This window comes from Equus quagga, chromosome 16 (genome assembly GCF_021613505.1).
Source record: "Equus quagga isolate Etosha38 chromosome 16, UCLA_HA_Equagga_1.0, whole genome shotgun sequence".
NCBI classification, from domain to species: domain Eukaryota; kingdom Metazoa; phylum Chordata; class Mammalia; order Perissodactyla; family Equidae; genus Equus; species Equus quagga.
In genome coordinates, this window is record NC_060282.1 from 8,423,527 (window position 1) to 8,444,317 (window position 20,791).

General features: G+C 37.8%; 1 long non-coding RNA gene across 2 annotated transcripts; it reads left to right on the forward strand.

Moving 5' to 3' along the window:
* The first annotated feature begins 10,155 nt into the window (after positions 1 to 10,155).
* On the forward strand, positions 10,156 to 18,435 carry LOC124227920 (uncharacterized). Of its 2 annotated transcripts, none has more exons than XR_006885587.1 (4): positions 10,156 to 10,992; positions 12,836 to 12,902; positions 15,038 to 15,168; positions 17,707 to 18,435. It is a non-coding gene; the product is annotated as an uncharacterized LOC124227920 (long non-coding RNA). The 2 variants fall into 2 exon arrangements; XR_006885586.1 differs by having other exon boundaries at positions 10,158 to 10,806.
* Positions 18,436 to 20,791: the final 2,356 nt, after the last annotated feature.

Genomic DNA, 20,791 nt, shown 5'->3' on the forward strand with positions numbered 1-20,791 from the left:
GGGCCGCGGCGGGCGGGCGGGCGGCCTCCTCGCGCGACCCCCGACCCCCCGCCCGGCCCCTCGGCGACAGCCCGCCAGGTGAGTGCGGGGGGCGCGGGGAGAGGGTGTCAGGAGCGGACAGGGCGCCGGGCGAGCTCAGACCCCGGCCGACCCCTTCCGGGGGCGCTGACAGGCGCTCGGCCCCGGCCTCTGGGGGGCGTCGCGGGGTCAGCCCGTCGGGGGGCCTCTTGGGGCGCCCCTGCCCTTCCGTGTCGGGGCACGGAGTGGTGGGGGGCTCGGGACAGGGGGAGCGCCTTCGCCGGACAGGAGTTGGCAGGGCGACCCGGGCGTGGGGACAGGCGGCAGGAGGCAGGTGGGCCCCTCTCTGGGGCTCGGCGAAGGGCGGGGAGGGGGCGCGCGCCGGGCCAGGTGCGCGGGGCCCGCGGGAAGCTCTCGGGACGCGTTTGTTGGGCAGTTGGGAGAAACTCTGCCCTTGGGACCAGACGTTCTTGCTTTTGCCCGGGCCAGCGAAAGTGGCAGATTTTACGGCAAAAGTCGGGGGAAGCCAGGCAGAACCGGACGGAAGGGAGAGGGACCGGGAGGACCCTTCTGGATGGGGACCAGAGATGAACAGATCCCCCTGTGGGTAGCACCCGGGCACGATGTGCGGACGTTGCCATGCCAGTGCTTGATGTTTGTTGCTTATGGTCATTTTAGGACGAAATGGTTAAAAAGTTACACTTGGGAGAGAGGGAACTGCTTGAATGGTCATGAGTTCTTCCCTGTGTCCGGAGGAAATGGGTTAATCTTTCACTCCCCCCCCCCCCGCCTCCCCCCACCTGAATCTATGCCCAGTGGACTTGAAAAATAATAAATATAAAACTAAAGCCCCGAAACAGGGTAATGTTTGTGTGATGAGTTTCAGGTGTCAGCTCAGTGTTCCGTGGGAGACAAATAGGAGGAGGACACCGAAGTAGTTGATATGCTCAAGAAGTCGTCTTTTTGTAATAAGCTTTGGAGCCCATCAGAGTGGGGTTTAGTTAGCACTGCCAGGGTTAAGTAATCACATTGACCCAGGGCCTCCCACCAATCAGGAGCTTCCCTGGAAGTAACTTGCAAGACTGCTGCCAGCCCAGGGCTCTGCCGATTGTGGATACCCAGTGCGTCTGCGGGGTTTTTTCCTCTTTAATTTTCCACTGTTATAATGTGTGTATGTGGGCTACTTATTTACCAGACGTGAGAATGAGTTACCCCTAGTTAAACTGCTCTCCGCTGAGTCCCTGTATAAGTCATCAGGAGTTAGCCCTGACATACGTCTTTTTTCATGTTTGAAAAGTTGTTTGGAAATTTCAAATAGAATAGTTTCAGATTGATAAAGATTTTTTGAGTATAAGTCTCGCTTAAGCAGATTATACCAAGTGGATAATGTGTTTTAAAATTTAAATCTCATCCACGAAAACTTCTGGTTTGTGAAAGGTGCCGCATTGTGACAGCAGGGGAAATGTCTGAAGGGGTCTTTGGTGAAGGATGAGAGAACAGGCAGGACGCGCGGTGAATTTTACGTGAACTGGCAGGCTCAGCATATACAGACTTGCTCCTTACCTAAGCATTTCTGATATGTGGGTGCTCAGTCTGTTGATTAAGGACCTTTGGTTATTTGTCGTTTTCAGAAAGTTCTGGCAACAGAGAACCCTCACTTTGAAATTGAGTCGTTGTGGCATGTAGCCAGGGTACCAAAGGTTTTCAGTACAAGATGTAAGGGAGGAGTATTCAGTTTGGGATCTTGTTAATTCTTTCTGTGTTGCAATTTTTGTACCTGGTTCTGTGCTGTGACGCCCCTGTACATCTTGCTCCTGTTGGCTGTTGCTGACAGATGTTATATACAATCCTGTAATGGGGTAGTTGAATGTTACAACCTAAAGCATCATGTCCTGTAATATATAAATAAATTTTTATTTTTATGTTCTTCCTTCTCTCTTTTTAAAGGGAACTGTAGAATTGGGCAAATCAGCACTTACTCAGCATGTCCCCCTTCTGTAGGTCTCATTGACCTTGGTGGCATCGTGGAGGTCATGTGTTCATGGAGATAAACAGTTTTTGAACAGTTTCCTCCAGGTGATAAAGACACGGGGGAAAGTGATTTGAGATATGCATATCTTGATTTTTTTTTAAATCATTTTTATTGGACATTTATTGTGATCATTGCCAAAAATAATTCGTTGACTTCTTTTGGGGAATACATACATTTCTATTTTACATTAAAAAAATTAATCACTTAATTTCTTCTTTCAACTTTTCTAGTATTGTTTGTATATTCTGCCACAGAGGAACCCCTAGTTTTTTGGGTGACATTTTTAAAACTTGGGAAATAGAAGAGCCGAAATGCTGGGATGAATTTGGCCTATGAAAGCAGCTGTGCTCTACTTTATGAAATTTGATATTTACAAGAATAAGATTGCAAAACAGATTAAGTAGTGGTTAGTTATGTTATATGAGAAGTCCATATTTTACAAAAAGGATCCACTAAAAGGTGCCTTCACATAATCCCTTTTATACAGTACTTACCAAATATGTTTTGATTTATGAAAAATCAGTCGACATACAACAATTTAGGAACAGATTCTTGGCATAATGTAAGATTTACCAGTGTGTTTCTTGAATTATCTCTTTCCCAAAAGTGTTTGGGGCAAAGTTAATATTTATGGGCTTCTTAAATTCAGAGTTGTGCCACTTATATACTACCTATTAATGTTTTAGCTGAATGGAAAAATTGTCATCTGCTTTGTGCTGTACCATTTTAAGGAGTAGTACATTGAAACCTAATTAAAATGCCAAATGTTCTGTTGGGGTTTGTCTGGAGCCCGGTCCAGAGTAGTTTAGTTACTGAAGTATCAAAAGCACCTTGTTGTGAGATACTCTCACCAGGACGGTGGTCCTGCGACATATGCCAATGAGTGGTTGTACCCAGACTTCAGCAAAAGCAAAATAAATAGATTTGGTCTAAAGTCCACATGCAGTGAAAACCATTGCCTTGAATTTTTCTCTAGGTGCAAATTACTCTTCAGAATTGAAGGCTTGATTTTCCTAAACTGTGATTCTATTTGGGTCACTTGTGAAAAATTCTTTTTTGATAAAAGAACAACTACGTACTCTTTAAACTTTCAAGGGAGCTTTTCTTTGGTTAGCGGAATTGGGTTTATTTGGAATCACAGGCAATTGTGAATAAAGTACTTGGAGTTTTCATTCTGAAATCATTTTGTTTTGGTAATGTTAAAAAAAAAGGAATGTGAGTTAATATGAGTAGAACTTGCTTGTGGCTTGGCTCAAATTTTATGATGGGAGAGGCAGAAAGGGAGGAACTGGACACAAACTTTATTAAGGACAATTAATTAAATTTACTTTGCTTTGTACTGTTCATGCCTGGCTTTGTAAGAGTGACACCTCTCCTCCCCAATTTGGAAAATTCTTATTCTTAGAGATTTAAAGGGTAAGAGCTAAGCATAAGGGTATATAAGTGTTGAAAGTATCTTTTGAGTGCTTTATTAGTTTTTTGTTTTGTTTTTGTGCGTTAGACAGAAAGCAAGAAATTATTTTCATACTGAGTATGGGTCAAGAGCCCAACTTTCGGATAATAGGCACAGTTTTATTCCTCTTAGCATAATTGAATAATATAAAAATTGAGGGAACAGCTTGAATGATGCCACTGATTTTTTTATTACAGGCTTTTAGTTCCTCTGTTGAACAAATGAGTAAAAATGAAGATTGAAGATGTGATATTAAAAGAAATGTTGTCTTTTTTGTTTTCTTAATCCCAAAGGACTGTCTCAAAGGATTGCTAATTTTAGAGCATAGTGAAGTAAAAGAAGTTCATTATTGGATTTATCATTAATGAGGGCATATAATTAAAAATTTTAAAAAACACATGCAAAAACAAAGTAGACTGCTGCATTTTAAAAATATTTGTGCCAAAATCTGTGAGAAGAGAGGTAATGATTAGAAATTTTAATTGGAACTGAAGGCTGATTTATGTTCGCAATTTGATAATTTAACCCTCTGTCACTTTTAAAATGTCATTTAATTTTTCTGTCCCAGTTTTCTCTTCTATAAAATGCAGTCAGTAGTGCAACATACTTTATGTACAATGGTTTTTAAATAATATTTGCGAGACTTCTTAAGCATAAAATATTACCTAATATTACTATATATGTGTAAGTCTACTACATGGGGTTTTAAAAAGTTTAGACCTTGTAATCTGCAGACATTTGGGCAAAAGTTTTAAAAATGAGAAAAGCTGATGCTGTAAGTTGCATTTTCCTCATTCTCCTTAAAGGATTTCCTTTTGCTATTACATGTTTATATTTTCCAGACTCCAGTCAGGCTAGTTTTTAGTGTTGAATCATCTTATCTGTAGCATTAATAGAAAGTTTACTTGTAAAAACTGCCCTCTTAATTTTCTCCCAGCTGTTCCATCTAGGAGATTGTTTGAATTTCAGTTATTGAATGTGGTTCAATCAGAAGTTATTCTAAATAGAAAGTTTTTTGCAATTTTCACGAACTAGGGGAAAATTTAAATTTATTTTAAGATCATTTATGAACATTTTTATATTACTGTGAGAACAATTAAACACAGAATGTGTAATTTAATATTTCTAACTTATTAGCATTTGTTCTAAGTTTATTTGGTGTATTGTTAAAATTCAATGTGGGTATAGTCTCTTTAAAAAGATAGCTGTTTACAAAATATCTATTTGTCTGTGAAATATTTTTTTAAAAACTTGCCCTCAAATGGGCGAGAGAGAGAAACTTTACTCTGCAAACTTCTGATTGAATATATAGTTAAATGGTTTATATTGGGTATTGTTTTGATTGTTATTTTACAAATGAAGATTTTTTGTATGTTTTTGTAGGGTTACTTTCAAGTATATTTTTATTTGTAAAAAGAAGCTCTTCTTTAAAAAAGTCATTTTGTACTTATTGGTTATTTGGTAGTTCTCAGACTTTTATATTTGAGAGAAATGGAAATGAGTAATTTATTAAGCTGTTTCCCTAAAATGTGCTCATTTAGTTGGAACATGTGATGTAATTTGTTTTTACTATAATGTAGAGAGTTATCTTTATCCCAAATTCATAGTAGAATAGTTGGCTATTTTTGCAAATTTAGGGAGTATAGATTATACCCTGAAATGAACCATTGAATGCTAAGTGTTGGACTGAGTTTACAGTATCTCATGGAAATGGTGTTTTCCTTTTAAAGGCGTTTATATTGTTTCTGTTTAAGGACCATTTCTTAAACATGCCAGTAAGTGAATATATTGTACCTGTTGGTCAAGTGCTGTATTGAAGGATTTAATCTGTATCCTATGCTTCTCTCCCCTCTTCTTGCTTTTAATAATTGTCAGTATTTGGCCTTTAGCCACATACTATCAGATAATTTTTAACGCTTGATAGGATGGCCCAGGTTGGTGGTTGGTTTCTTTTCTAGTGTCTTATCTGATGGAGAAAAGTAAGATTATTCTGTAACTCTTTAATGTGTGTTAAACATTGTTTTGAACATTTATTTTTAATCTATTATTTCTAATGGGGATAACACTTTAAAAGTTCTTGAGACTGTTTAAGTGGTTACATTCCCTGCAAGTATTAGTGCGAGGAGCAAGGACACTAAAGGTAGAGAGGATTCTAGGGGTTAGATTAGGTTGTATAAAGTGAATAAAATTGTTGTGATATAAAACGTGTTAAATTAATCATTGTATATACGTTTTCCCTAGGATTGTAACCTTGCTTTTTTATTAGCACTTCTCACTGTGAAGAGTCAAGAGTAGCAAATTGCCAGGAGAGGTTATGCATATCTTTAATCAGTTTTACCTGTTATTGTTGAGAACATATTAGATGGCTATGAGGAAGATAAGCAGTTTCACACTCATGAACGTTTTCAGTGGTCACATTTAGGGCTCCAGATTTTATAAGGTGGGAGAACAGATGTTCAAGTGATAGGTGGGAAAGGGTTTTCAGATACAAAGTCATTGTTAAGAAAATTCAAGTGTACCTATCTGGAAAAAATTGCATTTTAGCAAGTACAATCATATATGCTATATTTTCCAACGCTGTAACTGTTTTGACTATTCTGTGGCCATAAATACACTAGTATTTTTCCGACCATAAATCCTAACTTTTAGGCTAAGAAATGTGATCACTTAAAATTCGAATTTAACTGAAGAGTGAAAAAGCTGATAATTAATCTTTATCTTCCTTTTTCTACATTATAACTTTTTGTCATTAATTTTCAATGCCTAGTACTATTTGCTTAAGTTCTATATATGCCTAGTTCTATAATTGAAGAGAAACTAAGAGAATGAATCCTTGTACTTGAGAAATTAGAATCACATTGGGAGAGGCATGAAGTAAATAGAAGATAATTGCATAGATATATTAATTTTTTTTTCTAAAGCAGTGGTTTTGAAACTGTATTCTGTAAAGGCTCCTGGAGGAAGTCAGGAAGGTTCATTCCAATTTCAACCAGGGCAGTTTTACTTTGATTAATTTTAAGTGTGAAGTTTATGTAAGATTTCACTTGAGAGCAGGGTTCTGTTGTTTAAAATATAAAGTATGATAACCACTAGTGGTAGCGTAATTGGCCTTATCACTGTCCTGCTTAAATCCTTACAATGGTTGAGTCTTTTTATTATGACTTACAAGACTTTTCTTTTTTAGCTCCAGCTTCGTTCTTCATCTGATATCACTGTTTCCCTTGCTTTCCATGTAGACCCCACATTCTAGTCCTACTTAAATTGCTTGATATTCCCTGAGAGGAAAACGTTCTTTTACATCTCAATTCCTTTGCACATGAAACTGCCATCATTCTTGACATGCTAAGCGGAAGTTTGTTCCCTTGGAGCCTTGGTCATAGCTCCATAAAAGCACTTATTTCATTGTTTTGTAACTGTGGCCTCCCTTGAGAGCAGAGACCATCTAGTTTATCTTTGTATCTGTACTACTTGGTGTTCATTAAGTATTCAAATGTCTGCTGAATAATTGCGTTTAGAATTTGAGAAGTAGTAGAATTACTTTAATGCACACTCATGTGAATAAAACATCCCAGATCTAGTTTGTACGAGGTATTTTTAGTGTCATAGTGTCAGGCATTATGCTAAGTATATAAAAGGCAGCCAGTTACTCTTATCATGAAGTATTATAAAGCCAAAAGATATATTATATGGAAAAATTAGATTAGGTACTAGTGACTGTAAGTAACGTACGGGATTCCATCATCTAATCCTAAAAGTTGGTTGTGAAAGCATTTTAATAATAATTCTGTACAGTCCTGACTGCCTGTGAAAAAATTTCTTCATATGTGACTAAAGCTAATGGACTAAAAAGGACCTTCAAATGTCAAAGTATATAACAGAGCAATACTCACCACTGATAAAAATTAAAGAATGAGCCCTGGAGCTGTCCTGCCTGAATTTATATCCCTTTCCTGCCTGTCAACAGCTGTGTGATCTTGTGTAAGTTACTTAACCATTCTGTGCCTCCTTTTTCTTATTTGTAAGATGAGGATATTGATAATAATACTTTATATGACTGTGATGAAGGGGATACATGAGTTATTGGATATTGAGTGCTTAAAAGAATGTCCAACACACAGAAAACACTCAATACATGTTAGCTATAATTAGTTTCTGGTGGCTTCTTATTTAGACAGATGTTTATTGTGCACCATTTCTGCCATTTAAAAATAATTGTTTTAATACGTGAATATCTAATTTAAAAGAAACATAACGTTTTTAGTTAGTTACTATATCTGTAAACTGGCAGCTGTTTTCTCTCCTTACTGACTCATTCTCCCATCTCCCAGTGGAGTATAGACTGTTTCTGTCAGATGGATTGACATGGGAGATTTGAAACCATGTTCTCCTGACTTCTGCAGCAGAGCACTGTGTTCCCATGACCTGTACGGTTCTTGGTAGTGCCCACGAGAGAGGAGGAGAGAAATAACAAGTGTAAGAATCCAGTGACAAGTTCTTAAACAAGCCTTAACCCATACCAAAAATGTCCTACACTTTCATACTCCTTAGCAGAGGATAAGTGTTCAGCTTTTTTCCTTTTTACATTTTCTTTTACTTTTCTGTCTTGGAGGAATAGATTTTTTAAAACTTTTTTAAATTTATTTTTATTTTATTTTATTTTGAGGAACATTAGCCCTGAGCTAATATCTGCCAATCCTCCTCTTTTTGTGGAGGAACACTGGCCCTGAGCTAACATCTGTGCCCACCTTCGTCTGCTTTATATGTGGGACGCCACCACAGCATGGCTTTTTGCCACGTGGTGCCATGTCCTCACCCGGGATCCGAACTGGTGAACCCTGGGCTACCAAAGTGGAACGTGCGAACTTAACCGCTGCGCCACCGGGCAGGCCTAAGAACAGATTTTTTAAAATCCTAATTTACATTTATTCCAGAAAGGCACATACAACTTAACGTCAATGAACGTGTTCATTTTTTTATTACATAAATAGTATGTACTATGAAAATCCTACATACTATAAAATCCTGTTAAATACACCCATTTAGGATGCAGAAAAGAAAAAAACCTAAGAAGACATTTCTGTTCCAAGATATTTTGCAAAGAGGTTATCCAGTTCTTATTATAAGAATAATACCCAGTGTGTCCTTATAGCCTACTTTGACTTTCTCTCTCTATGTAACAATTCAAATATAATGAAAAGTTACTGGGGTAACTTTTTAAAAATATTTCATTAAAGGAAAGAATTTAACAAACAAATTTGAGTGTTTAATATGCTAACGGTGAGTGATTTGAAGATGAGGGGCTGGGATATAAAGATAAGTCAGGCATTTATCTTTATATAGTACTTAAAACCTGTTGGAGAGGCCAGAGTATGCAGAGAATACTTGGGAATTGAAAGCTGGAAATGAGACTGGCAAACAGCTAGATTTTGACTAGAGTAAGGAAACAAAATAAGACATTAGCAAGGGACCATTTTAAATGCCAGTGGCATGCTGTGTATTAGTCTGCCATGGAAAATTTGAATGCTTATAAAGTTGATCAATATACTAGCATTGTTTTGTAATTAGAACACTAGTTTAATATCAGCAAAATTTTGCTGACGTGCCATTATAAGAATTTTTAAAGTATTTTTTTGCACCTCCCTGAAAATTATGGGAGTTAGGATATACTAGGAAAAACAACGTCTAGAATAAATACAATTTTGACTAAGCCTATTTCCTCTGTACAAACCAAGATACTCTGTGTTTAATGTTGTCTAACCTTGAAATTTCATTTCCCTTCAACAGAGCATGCCTTTCTGTATCTGTTAGGTGAAAACAACTTCTTGTTTTACTTCTTAACCTCAGTTCTTGTTCCTTGTTGTTGTTATATTAGTATTAATATTATTATTAATTAATCAGAAAGGAGAAATACTGTTTGAGCATTTGCATCGCTTCAGCAATGTTTGGTTACATAGAGGAGTGAATGAGATTTGTACGACTCAACACCCACTTCGGTCTCCTCCGTCGCATCTACCGTGTTTGTCACATTCCTTGCTTTAGAGGGTTTCTGATTGTTAGAAATAACTTCTCGTTGAGCTGGATCTAGTTCCCCTCTCCCTTACTGATCCTTAGCAGTCTAGGGGTATGTACGCGAAGCATTGTTCTTATACACAGTAACTCTTACAGCATTTGAAAATGACTGTTAAATCCTGCTTGAGTCTTCTTTTTGCCATGCTAAGGGTAAAAAGCCCTAGTTCTCAAATCATATGCACATGACATACTTTACAGACCTTTCTCCATCCACATTGCTAAACTCATGACAATGTCTGTTTGTCAGTATACCTCTTAAAACTCGGTGGCCAGAACTGACTGACTACTTCAGATGTGGTCTGACTATTGCTGAATACAATGAAGCTTTTATCTGGATACTGTGCTTCTGTTAATGCAGCCAGAAATTTGCATTACATTTTTTGGCAGCGACATTACCCTTTGATCATATTGAGCTTATGGTCAACTAAAACCTTGTCTCTTTTTCATGTGAACTGCTTTAAGTCTAATCTTTCTCATTCCGTGCTTGCCAGCGGATGCTTTGAAAGTAAATGCAGAATATTTTATATTGCATCACTATAAAAGTTTAACTGAATTTATCACATTTCATTCCAGTTGACTATCCGGAGATATGAGCTAACATTTGTGTAAAACAGCACAATTTTCATGGTGTTTTCACATATATTTTTATTTAATCTTTACAACAACCATCCAAGAATCAGGAGAGAGAAACGACTTTCCACTAAGTCAGGAATTGGCAGACACAGTACTTCGTCACAGGATTTTTGATTCCAGATCCCATGCTCCTCTTATCACTGTTCACTTAGTAAGCATTTAGCATGTCCTTTGCTATGTGGCCGTCACCATGTAGTGCTGGTGCGTCAGTGAGCAAGACAGATTACAGTCTCTGCTCTGTGGTATTTATGGCCTGGCATATAAATAATGACTGCCAGTTACTGAGCACTTTCTATTGGGAAGGCACTGTGGTAGATTGTATTATTGTTCAAAATATTTGTTGCCTCTGTCTGCCAGGGGCCTCTTTGTAGGAAGATTATATTTCCCATGCTGTTGACATCAGTTTTGGACACTTGGCTTTCTTGACCAGTAAAATGATAGAGGAAGTGACATGTCCCATGTTTGAGCAGATGTTTTAAATTCCATCTTGTGGTTCTGCCAGTGGCTGTTTTCCTTCTGACATGGAACCAGCATGCCTTAGCTAGGGCTGGCCCCAGAGTGATGGAGCAGAATTGAAGCCGATCCATGATAGACATTTAATGTAAGTGAAACATAAGCCCTTGCATTGTTGGCACCATGATTTTGGAGTCGTTTGTTACCATAGCATAATATAGCTCAAACGGGGTGTGACACCGGCATCATTCAAGGTCCCTATGAAGGTAGATAAGACGTAGGTCTTGTCTTCAAGGAGCTGGCAGTCTTGGTGAATGCATTAAATTTCCAGCAGGTAAGTGGTAGTTGGGGAAGAGGAGAGTACATGTGTGACGAGGTCTTTGAAGGTGAGGATCTTTCCTGACCTTCACCTCATCCCTAGGCTGAGTTGGTCAATATGTTTTAAATCCTGGGTCTGTGGTCCAGCTACTCACTGTCACAACTTTTTATCATCCAAAATTTCATAAGCATGTTTTCTGTGCCCTCTTTCAAATCACCTTTTGTAAAACAAATGTTTAAGAGGATGGGCTTCTACAGAAAGTCATCAGAAACTTCTGTCATAAATCTGTTAATCAGCATTCCCTAGGTAGCCTAAGAATCTGCCTACTTGAACTATTTCTGCAACATATCCAGAAAAATATGAGATCCTAGATTGTATGTGAATTTTATTTGTGAACGTTCATGTTTCCCATAGCCACAGCTATGGATACACCTCACTTTGTATGAGGTTTTTAGAGACGAAGTCCAGGGTAGGATTCTGTGAGGAATTTCCTTACCCAGAGAAGCTGAAGAATACATGGCCAGGGTTCAGGGGAGCTCTTGAAACCTTTGAAGTAAGTACATGTAAAATGTTATGTAAATAGACGTTCTGGGATGTAGCTTTTATCAAATTGTCAAAGGGAATCATGACTGGCCTGGAAGGTTACAAACCCTGTTGTAGAGTGAGGATAGCGATAGAACAATGTCCTGAGAGCACCGCGTTTAAAGGACAGATGGGGCAGGAGCCCAGAAAGAGATTCACAGGTTCCTTGGAAAGAACCGAGGACCAGGAGCGGATATGTTATAGACGCCACTTCCTTATTAATCAGGTTTTTGAAAATCTCTTCTAGAGTTTTGCATGGATTCTACATCCATTTTCATGGCACTTCTTTATGGTTACTTGGAAATTACCAAATTTCCAGATACGTTTAAAATCTTAGGATATAATTTTTCTTGGTCCATAAATATGAATTAAAGCAATTCCTCCTTTTGCTGTGTCCTTCCTATCTTGGGCTTCAATTTCTTTTTCTTTTTTCCCTTAATCCTTATTTACCCTTCCCAGATTAAAGATCAATCTTGTTTAAAAAGGCTGACTCAAGATAGGAGTGAAACAGTTTAGGTTATCTGTTGACAGTTGATCCCAAGTAAGGAAGCTGGCCTTTGTTCTTTTTGTTGACAAGGCATTTTTAAGTCTTTAAAATTTTCCTTAACACTTATGATGGATCTCTACTTTTTTTAAACAACTATATTGAGATATAATTGTACAGTAAAGTGCACCTATGGAAAGTGTACAATTTGGTAATCTTTATATGTGTCTACTTATAAAACCATCACCATAGTCAAGATACTGAACATATCATCACCCCCAAAAGTTTTCTGGGCCCTCTTGGTAATCTCTCTGTTTATTCCCCAGACAACCACTGTTTGTTTTCTTTCACTTTGCTTTAGTTGGCATCTTCTAGAATGCAGTATGCACTCTTTTTTGGTCTAGCTTCTTTCGCTCAGTGTGATTATCTTGAGATTGTCCATTTTGTAGCATGTATCAACTTCTTTCTATTGCTGAGTGGTATTTTATTGTATGAACATGCTATAGTTTGTGTATCCATTCACCTCTTGAATCGTATGGTAGAGGTGTGTGTGTGTGTGTGTGTGTGTGACAGAGAGAGGGATAGAGAGATTGATTTATTTTAAGAAATTGGCTCACAACAGTTGTAGGGGCTAAAGAGTCCAAAATCTGTAGGACAGGCTAGCAGGCTAGAACCTCAGCAAGAGAGTTGATGTTGCAGTCTTGAGTCCAAGGTCTGTAGGATAGGCTGGCAGGTTGGAAACTCAGGCAGCATTTCTGTCTCTCTCTTGACACAGAATTTCTTCTTCCCCAGGAAACCAGAGATTTTTTGCTCTGAAGGCCTTCAACTGATGGGATGTGGCCCACCCACATTATCAAGGGTAATCTTTATTTAACGTCAGCTGATTATAAATGTTAATCACATCTACAGAATACTTCCACAGCAGCATTGAGACTAGTGTTTGAGCAAACAAAGCGTAGCCAAGTAGATGCATGAGAGTTAACCATCATAATCCCTAAGTATTTCATATTTTTTGATGCTATCATAAATGACATGTAGTTTTAAAGTTCAACTTATGATTGTTGCTAGTTCACTGTTTTGGTTTGGTTTTGCTTTTTACCTGTAGCCTTTTTTTCACTGTTCTTAAACAGATAATGGCGGTCTTTATTCGAGGTTAGGATTACTTTCCATCTTTAAAAATAGGAATTATTTTAGACACTTCCTAATGTCATTACTTAACCTCTCATTTTTCTTGTTTATTGGAATCATCTGACAGAAATGGCAATTTCATTTTAAGAATCTTGTCTTACCTCATTAGAGTCATCTTTCTTTTTAGTTTTTCATTATAGGATTATAACAATTCTTAAATATTTTAGATTTTAAAAATGTAGGTGGATTTAGAGTCTATAGGCTAGATAATTAGCAGAGTGGAGGTGCTGGTGTCCAAAAAGGAGACAGAAAGTTTAGGAGAAAAGATACAAGGTCATATTGTAGGCATTACCTTTATGCCCTTCTCTTTCTTTGATGAAGTCATTTAACTTTTTGGAGTCTCAGTTCCTCATCTGTAAAACAGAGTAATAATATCCACTTCATGGAGCCATAATGAAGTTAAGTGAGATGCTTTGTGTAAAGAGCCTGGAATAGTGTGCTTTTAAACAGAATAGCCTCCATTACTATTAGTATTTTATTCAACAAATGTTTGATACTTACTATTTGCATTTTTTAGTTAATTTTAGAGTAAGTTTATCAATTTCTCCAAAAAAGCCCACAGACACTGTTTCAAGCTCTGGAAGTATAGGAGTAAAAAAGATAAGCAAGATTCGTCCTCTCATAAAGCTTCCATCATGGGAGGTCATGACAAGAGAGGCAGACAGTAAGCGAGTAAAGGAATAAAGAAGATCGTTTCAGGTCGTGATAAGAACTGTGAAGAAAATCAAAGAGAAAGATGTGATAAAGAATTACTGAGGTGGGGAGCCCACTTCATAGTGGGTAGGGAAGACCTTTTTGAGGAGATGAGTTTGAGTAGAGACCCCAGAAGGATTTGAAGGAACTGAGCACATGAAGATCTGTGTGAAAGCTTGTCTGGCAGAGAGGAGAGTGCCAGGCCTCGAAAGTGGGAAAGATTTCGCAAATCAGAGAAGTTGAGAGAAGCCTAGAGGTGCTTGTGGAGAATAGTAGAGAAGGAAGACAAGGCCAGCTCCTGTAGCATTTTACAGGCCACAGTAAGGAGACTGGGTTTTATTCTAAGTGCAAAGGGAAGCCGTTGGAGGGTTTTGAGAATGGAAGGGACGTGATCATTAAATTAGATGGAAATGTCGCCATGGACCTTTAGAAACATGAAGCCAGCTCTGAGACATCAGCAAGCTGTATGCTTTAGTATGACTTGGATTTCTAGTTGCCCAAGAAACATTAGAGTTAAGTACTTATTTTCTTTTATGTAAAAATCCTAGCCAGGCTTTATCAAAACCGAGTCTAGATTATGTAAAGCAAATACTATTTTATATCTTTTAAATTTTACTAAGGCTTGTTATGTACTTTTCAAAAAATAGTGTTTTCTGGATTCTTTTCCTTTTATAAGCACATGTGGCAGTTGACTGCCATAGCAGTAAAGAGCAAAGTTTTGGTTTCAGATATGCATAATTACTGACCACATGGAAGCATTCAGTAAATATTAACAAATCTTTATTGCTAGAATATGATTACATCATAGAATCATGGAATTATTGAACTGAATGAACCTTAAGAAATATTTAGTCATTAGTTAATTCCTTCCTTTTATAGAAGAGGCAACTTAGATCCAAAGAAGTTAAGTGGCTCACATTATGTAAACATAAAAAATAAAATAAAATAAAATAAGCCTGGTTTTATCATCTTCCCAGTTGTAGGATGAGAGACTTTTGAGGCAAAATATGGAACCAGGGAAAAGACAGTGATATCAGTTTGCTTTGTATCTGCTGCCTTCTACTCTGTTGCTCATTTACACCTATGTCGTTTTGTATTTATCCCTGGCTACAGATATTGGGATGAATCAGACAGTCCTTCCCTCACTGTGGAAACAGACAAGTAAACAAACAGTTGCCATATGAATTCAATGCCATGGTGAAGGCAGCTTAGTGTGTTGTGGGAGCACGGGATGGGCGTTTCTGGTAAGTGGCTCTAACTTCAATCTGTTTACCTACAGAGTCCGATGGACTTGGTCCCTTATTTCAGTGTAGTATGTGTTAAATTGCCTCAGCTATTTGGCCTTTCCTGTGCTTTTTTGCCTCACAGTCAGCCCTGGGCTAAACATAAGCAAATTTGAAGGCCGTACGTCAGGCTGTATCTGACCAGGTATCTGACCGGTAAGACTTGTCTTGACAGCCCTGCTCTGCTCCTGCCACTTAAGAGCCCTGGGGCCTCAGTATGTACCTGTGGCCAGTGATCAGCCACTATGATGGCAGCATGTCTTATTTTAAATAGGAAACTATTTAGAGACTCATTTAAGAAGAAGAGTTGATATGTTCCTCCTCTCAAGTGATACAGATTTTTTTTTTCCAGTTGAAGAAGATTTGCCTGAGTGAACATATTAGCCAGTCTTCCTCTACTTTGTGTGTGGGTTGCTGCCACAGCATGGCTGATGAGTGTTGTAGGTCCACGCCCAGGATCCAAACCCATGAACCTGGGCTGCCGAAGCAGAGCACACTGAACTGAACCGCTACACCACAGGGCCAGCCCCAGATGCAGATTTTATTAATTCCTGATTTTTGAAAAATTCTTAAAGGAAAACTGAGAAACAATTTTTTTGTTTGTTTGTTTTGGCTCATTTTCCTTTTTACTGTGTATTTGGGGTGTGGCCATTCCTAAGAACATTAGCACATGAAGTTCATTGTTGATGTTATAACATGTTCTGAATCTTAAAATAAGGCACCAAAAATGCATTCAGAGAACAGGTAGATAAAGTAGCACTGCTGTGATTATAGAGAAAGCATAGTTTCCTGTTAGGCTTTTCTCTTTCAAGAGCTTATAATTTTCTGTATAACCCAAACGTTATCCCTTGGGCACTTATGTTTTATTCTTGCTCTTGATTCTGTGTTATAACGTTTGATTGAAAAGGGAAGATATGAAATTTTTGTCTCCCACACAAAGAATCTTCATATTCGTATTTTTTTGGTAAGATTCAATTCCATGTGCCTGAGCCTGCCTTAGTTTGAGGAATAGTATCAGTAACTTTTATCTACAAGGAGTGTCTTGGACATTCTGTGTGTGTGTGTATAAAATCAAAACCCACAAATATGGTATACCTTGTTGGGAATATTAGATGATAATTCCTAGTGACTATATTATATTTGCACAGAGTATTAGATGACAGCCAGTTTTGACAGTCTAATGTAGTAGGTGATCTGGCATTCTCCGTATCTTGGGTCATATGAGGATAAAATTATCCATCTCCTGAGCCTTTATGAGGAAGGGAACTAGAATTTTAGAAGTGTGAACTGAGAAAATTGGACTCAAGTTAGCAACCTAAAAAATGGTAAAACCAAATTGTGTATGAATAACTGTTTCCCTCTTTATTTTGTTCATATTGAAGAATTGAACTATAGAGGTATTTTCTGTGAAAGGTGAATAAGCTATCCATAGTGAATGATTTTAGCTTGTATAGAAAGCATCTTTAGCTGTACTAAATATAAAACTGTCAGTTCTCTGAAGGTCTCTGCGTTAATTACTCATCCTTCTCAGTTGACAGTGGAGGCATGTAGCACAGGTGAGAGCAGGCTGTGGGGTTCAGAGCCCAGTCCACCAGCTGCTGTGTGGCTCTGGGCAGACAGCTCTCTGTCTCATGCTCCTCATTTACAAAAGTGGATAATACTAGTGCCTACCTAACAGGGCTGGAATGAGGGTTAAATGAGTTAATATATGTAACATTCTTAGAACTCTGCCTCAAATGTGATAAGCACTAGGTAAGTGGTAACTGATCTTATTATTGATACATAGCTGTAGTACATTTTAAGTAGTTGGTTTTATTGGTGAAGTTTTCATTGAGAATTGGGCATTTAAATTAGGGCTTTGAAAGATAAACAGGATTTATAAAAAATGATACTGAAAATGGGAAAAACTGTGATCAAAGTTGCAAAGAGGAGGTAAAGAATCTTTTTCCCTTCTGTTCTGCTTTCATTTATTGCAAATGTGCCTGCCGCTGAGCTCAGTACTTGATGAACGTTACATTATCTTACTCAATCTTCACAGTAAGCCTACAAGATAAGTATTCTAAATTTTACAGTTTGGAAAGTAGTCACAGAAAAGTAAAGTCACTTTCCCAAAGTCACAAAGTTAAATACTTGGCCTAGTCCTGTCTGACTGTAATGTAACTTAATTGTTGTCTAATACTGCCTTCCTAAGGGTAGACTATCAGAAGATGATCCCAAAAGATATTTGAAAGGCTGGGTGCTCTGTGGTTGGACTTCTAAACAATAATAGAATTAGGATATTAGGGATGCATGTGGTCACTTTGTCACAGTGAGAGACTCTGGCTACTGGGCATGCTAGTCATTTCAAAAGATTGGCAAGAAATGTGCATGCCAGTGCTTGCTGAATACACCATTGTTTCCCCTGTCATTCTAGCAGTGTGGAAGGACTTGTTTTTTTCTGAACTGAGAATGGCAGTACTGTATTTTGTTTGTTGAAGTTCTTATTATTTTTCTTATTAGAAATTGTACAGATTTCCCCGGTGGCGTCCTGACTGACACCTTGGACTTCAGTGCTTTTCACACACTTTTGTTGCCTGGAATTGACTGCTGTTTGAGCACCCTTCTCAGGTCCACACAGAGGAGTGTCTCCAACTCTGCTTCCCAGTCTTCAGCATTTATGGTTTCATGTTTGTGAGGTTTGCTTGGAATAGAAATAGGATGATCTTAATTCTATTACTGTTCATTCCTTCCATCCTCTAGATACTTTGTCGCACTTTCTTTCTTGTGAAACTTTAGAGGAATTGGTAATTCCGTTGTCTTACTTTTTCCTCTCAAGTATCTCACTGGCCTTATTCAGACTTCAATTTTAAATGGTTGTCCCCCCATGTACTACTTCCTTCCATTAATTAGCTGATAGTTGTTTTTTCCCTCTGTATTTTTAATGCCTTTTCTTTACTGTCTGGAACTCCCCTTCCCAGAATATAAAGCAAATAACTTAGGTGCTAGGCTTTATAAGACTAGAATCAACTTAAATAAACTAGAACCTTGGTAACCAGGATCTTTCCCTAGAATTTATTTCCTTTCCTCCGCTTTTAAGGAAAAAAACATTATATGGGAACAAATAAATACCAGAGATTTAGCCAAAAATTAAAAAAATAAAAAGCAAAACCATTCAGGATTTGTCAGCAAACTATTAACACCTGCTATGTACGCTATTAGAAACAATGAAGATTTTTACCTTAAAGTAAATCTCCTATCTGTCCCCTTTTTTTTAAAAATCATTCCCGTCATCTTGAAGCAAGCCTTCATGATCTGGACTTTTGGAACAGCCTTGTAGCCAGTTCCTTATCCTTCCCACCTCTCCACCTTTCAGATCATCATCTGTGTTACCAGCAGTCTGATCTTTCTTAAACAGGAATCTAATCTTGTTTTGGGTCATGACAATCTTCTTTGGCTCTTCATTGCCTATATCCCTAACATGCTTCAACTTTGCAGCCTCCTTCGGATGGTAAGTTCCGTGGAAATAGGTATCTTACCTACTTTATTCACCACTCTCTCCCCACATCTACATTCCATAAATACTTTATTTTGTAAGTACTGTGGGCCAGGCTTTCCTGAAAGGTGTGCCTCTAATAGGTTACAGGCTCGTTAAGAAGTACTGATGGGTGCCTTCTACCTTTGGGATGGCCACATGGAGCCTGGCTCGTCCAGGGCTCCACTGAGAGTCACTGGAGTCTGAGGTCTCTGCAGAATGGTTGGTGATGTGCTGAACTCAGGCAAGAAGATCCTCTGTAACCTGGACGTCTACTTTAGCAGCCCGCTTCAGAGTATACCACTACCCGTTGTAGATGAGGGGCCATGGAGCAGCTGGAGAATTTGTGTTCCAGGTGCCTGAGGAGCCAGCACAGCTAAAGGTGCTACTAGTCAAAAGTCAGGGTAGGAAACAGAAGAGGCCAGTCAGGGGTTCCCAACTCTGGAGAGAAGTCTCAAGTCTGTCTTCACACGTGTTGGATGCATTTGTGGCTGACAGGCCCGTTTAGTGGCATTCAGGTTAGCTAGAGGCTGACCAGTCTAATATGTATGTTCATCTGCAAATTCTTTTTATTAATGCACATTGATATGAACTTGATATGAACATGTTCAAATTGCTTTGAGACCTATTCATATTATCCCAAGAATTTTTGACAGTATTTGCTGATGAAAAGGAAGATCTTTTAGATCTTTCAACATAATATAATATAATTGTGTGAATGACTAAAATAAATTATTTTTACTTGAGCAAATAAAGTATAAAGTTTGTTTATAACTTAATTTGCACAATAGTTTGTTCTTAAAATGCTGTTTAAATTAACATTTTAATACCAATATATTTAAAATTCATTGGAGGAACTTATTTATATGAACTCTGGTTCATTTTATAAAATGAAAAATGTAATTAAAACCAAGTTTATCTTTCATAACTTTAGATTTTAAGATCTTCTTAACTGAAAAGTAAATTAAAAACAAAGAGTAGTGTTTCTAATATTATTGTCATTATCTCATTATTTATATGGGCCCAGTTAGCCTATTTGGTGCAAATAAAGCCAGTGTAGTTGATTTCTTTTTCTTGCCCAGCTTAGTTAATGGCTAACCTGAGTTAGGCCTGGTAGAATTCTGTAGAACGCTGCTGTTGTCACAGACAGTGGCCCTTGTGATTGTCGGGTCTTTCAAGTACAGACTTGCTTTCAGGGGGAAGATTTTCAAAAAAGTGTGCGTGCAAACCTATAAACACTATTAACATCTATATAGTACTTTATTGTTTCAAATATGCTTTTATACTTAAAATTTTATTTAATCCTCACAACTACTGTGTGAATTATTTTTAATTCCATATTATAGGGTCGTCTTATTTTATAGGTTGAGAAACTGATTCTGAGTAGTTCAGTGACTTACTCAAGGTCACACAGCTAATACATCAGTGGAAGTGCAAGAGATTTGATTGAACAGATGTGGCCTCTTTAAGGAACCAATGTAAGACTATGAACAATAAATTAAGAGTCATTTTACCTCTTTAGAAGAGGGTTCTTTTTCTCAAGTATAGCATTAAGTAGATTTCTTACTAGAGAAACTTGAAAACAATATTTAAAACTAAATAAATATAAATGAATAATTTTTCTGAAGATTAAAACAGCTGTGAAATTAGGTAATTAGGTAAGCAGTAAGAAATGTGGCATCGATTTGAGGTTTTATCTGTATAGATGTACGTGTATATGTGTATATATATATTCTGTCACTAAGTTTCACAATTAAGGTTTCTTAAATCCTTATTTACTGAAATCACCTTTTGCTTCTGTATTGAGGCTGAAGTTGGCAATTTTCCTCCAGATGTGGATTTTGAAAATTAAGCATACTTGTTGAAATGTGGATTGCATTATCATGATGCATTTATAGGCGCTACCCACCAGGATTATGGGAAACTTTGAATGTTGCACTTTGGCTTGCAGTCTGTACGGATCATGGAGAGCACTCGATCTATACTCATGACCTGTTTTGTTTTGGGTGCAGTTCCAGTGTTTACTAAAGGCTGTAAAGCAGAGTTTGGAGCCTCTGCACACCCTGTTGGCTG